The sequence below is a fragment of the Kryptolebias marmoratus genome, linkage group LG9, assembly GCF_001649575.2.
Source record: "Kryptolebias marmoratus isolate JLee-2015 linkage group LG9, ASM164957v2, whole genome shotgun sequence".
Lineage (NCBI taxonomy): Eukaryota > Metazoa > Chordata > Actinopteri > Cyprinodontiformes > Rivulidae > Kryptolebias > Kryptolebias marmoratus.
In genome coordinates, this window is record NC_051438.1 from 1,269,548 (window position 1) to 1,274,978 (window position 5,431).

The following is a 5,431-nucleotide window of genomic DNA, read 5'->3' on the forward strand; positions in this document are numbered from 1 at the left end:
GCTAAGGAGTTCGAGGTCAAAAGGTCAAAGGTCAAGGTCACAACAGCCCGTGAGCTCCAACTCTGCAACCGTGTACAGTAGAACGGTCAAACGTCATAGATGNGACTCCTCACATGTCAAGGACCAGCCCTTTATGATGCTTGTCTACAACTGGCAATGTCGGCCATTTTGCAATCGTCAAAATTCAGCTTTAACTCAGTTATTTTTAGACATATGGAGCTGAAATTTGATATGGTAGTAGCTGAGGCCAAGTCGCTTCTCATATTGAGTGCTTAAAAAAAAATCAAGATAGCTGCCAAAGCTAACAAGGTGAAAATTGGGACCAAAATTTGTGCGTGCTCTGACTATGCAACCGTTTACAGCAGAAAGGTCAAAATTCGCAGGTGGGCTCCACATGTGTCAAGGATCAGCCCTTTATAATGCTTGTCGACAACTGCCAATGTTGGCCATTTTGTAAACATTCAACTTTCTTTCAGCTTTAACTCAGTCATTTTTAGACATATGGACCTTAAATTTGATAAGGTAGTAGCTAAGACGGAGTCCTATCTCATACTGAGTGCAAAGTTAAAATATCAAGATGGCCACCAAAGCTAGCGGGGTAAAAATGTCAAAGCAAAATTGTGTGTGCTCTAACTCTGCAATCATGTAACGTAGGAAGGTCAAACATCACAGCTAGAACCCCCATGGGTCAGGGATCCATGCCAAGGAGTTCAAGGTCACAAGGTCAAAGGTCAAGGTCACAACAGTCCGTGAGCTCCAACTCTGCAACCATTTACAGTAGAAAGATCAAACTTCAGAGGTGGATTCCTCTCCTCTCAAGGATCAGCACTTTATGATTCCTGTCTGCAACTGATCAGCTCTTGGAGCCATCTTGGTTCAGCACAAACGCACACCGTGGCAGGACCCTTCAAAGTTTCTCCAGGAACTTTCTAGTTCATATTATTATTATTATTATATCTGGAGTTGTGTTAGACCCGACACCTATTTAGAAAAAAGAAAATGCTACACACAACAAAACCTTAAATAAAAAGGAGAAACAAAAACAATGTTTGAACATAGTTATTGAAACCGGAACCCCCTATAGGTTTTAAAGGCAGTTCTTATACAGAAATGAATGAGTACCACTATCTCTCTCTTTTGCCAGAACACAGGGGGACCTTTTATTTGTCACATCTTATCATCTTCAGAAATACCACAGAAGATGCCGAGGTATCTTTGAAACTGGGCATATTTAAACAGACATAATACATTGGTGTGTATTGCATACTTCTGAACAGTTCATTATTGGTCAAAGGTTTACATAACTCCTACGTCACTTACAGGACTTATCATTATTAACAACCTCTTCTAACATGTCCTTCTTAAGTACTGTTCTGGAAAGTTCTTGGCAAAAACAACTTAACACTCTTTACACAAGATCCTGACCAACAGTTAAACTCTGCAGTTCTCTTCCACATTTGGTAAACTGCATTTTTCCCCCACACCCCAAGCAATGAACATGAACATAAATCTTCCAATACTCCCAGCATCAGAGAGCTGTGGCCCACTCTCTGATGGAAAACCACTTTGTCCATTAACAACATCCTAATAGTTGTCTAAGGTCCTAAAGAATCAACCTCCTCAAAACTCCTCGGTACTAATCTTTAAAGAACACAATTTTCTTATTATCTATTGAATTATTTAACAACTAGCATTTTTTCCCTTTTGTCTTTACTTAACAAATATCATACTCCTTTCCTTACAGTTTGTGACAGTAATCACTCTTTCTGTAGGAACATGTATGTGGTCTTAACTACATATAGCCAATACTTAACAGTACCATTTACATCCCTAAGATCTGCCTCTGTAATTTCGGGCTGCCTCCGCTTTCCCCTATGTCCGGTTACCTCTGTCGTCTGTGGATAGTTGATTTTCTCTAGTCTGTTCTCCTTCACATTGAAGCCCATCTCCCTCAGCATAGGCACCACTTCTTCCACTGTGTTGAATGTCTTTGTTCCCATGTCCAGAAACACTTATAGTTTGGCTGGGTAGGGGGATCGCGTCTTCACATTTCTCTCCTTCAGCTGTTTGATGACGTCCCTCACCTGCTTCATTTTCTTTTGAAACTCTGTTGTGTAGTCTTGATTGACATTCTGTCGTTCATAACAGATCCTATGTTTCCAGGCTTGTTTTATCACATGTTCTTTCACCTTATAGTCCAGGAATTGTACAATGATTGCTCTCGGGGGGACGTGCTGCACAAGTCCATCCTCTCTGTCAGGTTTTGTTTTGGTAGTGTATCTATTTGTATTTAGTGTCTTGTTTCTGGTTTCTTTTGGGTTTGGTTTACTGTCTTTGTTGTTTTGTTTTCCTGTTTATTGCTCATTTGTCTTCATTCTCCACATATCCCCCTGGCAGCTCTTGTTAATTGCCACGCCCATCTCCACCTGTCCGCTATTGTAATCATTCACCTGTGCCCACTTTCCATAATCATCCTCAGCTTTTAAAACCCGGTCACTTTCTCCACTACCTTGCTGGTTCATTGCTCTTGGTTCCCCACTCGTGTCATTTTCATGTTCTTTTCCTTCACAGTTAACTTGTCGCTCCATTAGTTTATGTTTTCTATTTAGTTAGTTTTTTGTTCGTCTCCTTCTCCTGTGATTTGAATCTTGGATTTAAAAAATTGCGTTATGAAGCTCATTCTTTTCCACCTCTTCTGGAATGCCATAAATTTGTATATTATTGCGCCTCATCCTCAACTTCAAGTCTCTGCATTTCTCTGAAAGTTTGGTAGTTTCCAGGAGTAGAAATGTTGTGTTTTGTTCAACTCTGTACGTTTTTTGTTTGTGATCCTCGTGTTTTTCTGCTTCACCATTTTATCATCCTTTGAGCCAAATTTTGTCATTTAGAAGTGGTTTTTTTCAGTTTATTTCAGTGATCATAACTGACTTTAATTTAGGAAAAGTTAAGTGAAGTTAGTCAGAATGTTAGATACACTCCATCTTGTCGTTCTTCGTGAGAACAAAGATCCCTCTGCCTCATCACTGCCAGTCTACTTGGACACCCACCCAAGTGCCCATCCAGCCAGAACTGCTAACTGAGAGCCGACCAGCTGACTGTTGGATCAGCCTGGAGGCCACCCCAAAGGTTCTTCTTAGCTCCCGCTGACTGAAAAGTGTTCTGGAGACGATACCGCTCAGCCACCTTTCATCAAACCAAGGCCTAAAATTCCCACCTGGTACCGAAAGCAGCGGCTGAGAAAAGTCAACTCTCGGTAGAATAAAATCTCCAAACATTCTGCTGGTGCACTTCTGGTGTAACAGGCTACAGGCCTTTGGCTCTAACTTAATAATGTTTCCACTCCAGTTTGCCTACCTCCATAGTAATTATTCTCACTTTTCAAACCCCCTTCTACCTCAAAGTTTCAACCTCTTTGATTTAATCTGACTCTAGTTCAACTTTCATGTTGATTCAACATCTCATGTCAATATTTTGGTACCAAATTTAAACATTCAGTAATTTTCATAACCTGTCATTACTTGTGATATATTTATTTGGTTGATAAATGTCACATAAATGGTGAAAAACGTAATTCAGTTATGTGTCTGTCTTTTTTGGTACAATTGTGATCTTAGTCCAAAGTGAAAAACTCGGGGTTTAGAGTAACTTAACTTTTTGAGACTGATAAACATATAAATCTTAGATTTACATATTTTTTCCGTCTTTTCAAGGATGGTGCCCCATGTTGACAATTTATGAAATGGTAATGATTCATAGTGTCTCCATGATTTTTTATATACACTGCTACATATTGAGCCCCTCTCACCTGCTCTAAGATTTTGTTCCATGTGCAGAATCATCATTGAACGTAGAGTATCTTTGCACACAGATGATCTATTACTCTTCTTCACTGATCCTGACTTCTCCATGCCTGTCATTCTTTCATTGCTAAAAGAATATGGAGATATTTATGGTTACAATCTTACAAAAAAATTATTTAACCCTGCAACTGCTGCTCAAACTCTTGCTAGTCTACCTTTCTGTCATGATTTTAGGCAGGGATTTAGCCCACATGCAGAACACTCTCAGGAGCCAGGAAATAGGAATATAAAGATTTATTGAACACAGTGAATAGTGTACTGGAAGCCAGGAACAAAGATACTGGAGCAGCAACTGTGATGGGAGACAGAGGATTAGTTGGTGGTTTGTTGATGGCGATGATTTTATTGGCAGAGGTAATGCTTACTGGAAGTTGAAGATGACTTTTCCTGGAGGAGTCCAATGTACAAGTCTGAGTCCTGTTGTGGTGGAATCCAGTTGAGTTTGTGATCCAGTGGTGTTGGAGGGTGAGCAGGGTTCGGTCAGGGAAGGCACTTGGTCTATGAAGGTCTAAGTCTCTGAACTATGAAACCTAGAACAAAGCAAAGTTGCATGAAGCAAAGTCCAAGAAGTTAGTTTGGTCTAGAGGTAACTCACATACCATACAGGTAAAACGCTCTGACGGTGAAGTGTTGGCTGCAGCGTTCTTTTAAGCCTCCCTTGATGAGCTGATTATTAGAACCACCTGCTGGTAGCTCCTCCTGATGACAGGCACCCTCTGCTGGATCTCAGGTGGAAATAGCAGGCAAAAAACAAAAACTCCAGACTCCTGACACTTTCAAGGTGCCATCGGCTAGTTTGCCATCGGCTAGTTTCAGATATTTGGGCATTCAGGTATCTACTGGTTTCTTTGAGTTGACTCAGAATAAATTCCATCCATTGCTTGGCAACACTGGTCTATGCTGCCTCTTTCTGGGAGAGTCTGTTGTATAAATGTTTGGCCCAAATTCCTTTATCTCTTTCATTGTATTCCAGTATTCCGTCCCAAAAAATTATTCAGATCTCTCGATAGCCTAAGAAACCTCCAAGGTTATGTAAAAGTATTTTGCAAAAGAGTAAGAACCTCGGTGGCTTAGTCCTTCCTAACTTTCAACTTTATCACTCTGCCACAAATATAGGTACTCTATACTTTTGGTGTGGCCTTGATGGCAAGAAATCAAGATGGCTGCAGATAGAGGAGTTGTCATGTGCATCATGCTTGTTATGGTCATCCCATGTTTTCTGCATAACTTATCGCCTATGATCACCTTCAGACACATTGTGGTTTGCAAGTCTCTAAAAAAAACTGGACATGAGTGAAATTCTTTTGGGGCGCCAACACTTTACCTCTATCAATGTTTTGCACACACATCACTGCACATCAAACAGATCCAAGATGGCTGCAAGCTGTGGAGGAGAAGAGAGTGCAGAAGTTCACCAAGCCTTGTTAGGAATGTCCGGTTGTTTTTGCCAGTTTTGTCCTGATGTTTTTGCCAGAACTTGGGAACAGTGGTGGTGATAACAGGAGGATTCCTGGAACACAGGATTTGTCTGCTTCCTGGAACACAGGAAGCACACTGGGTTGAGCTAGACC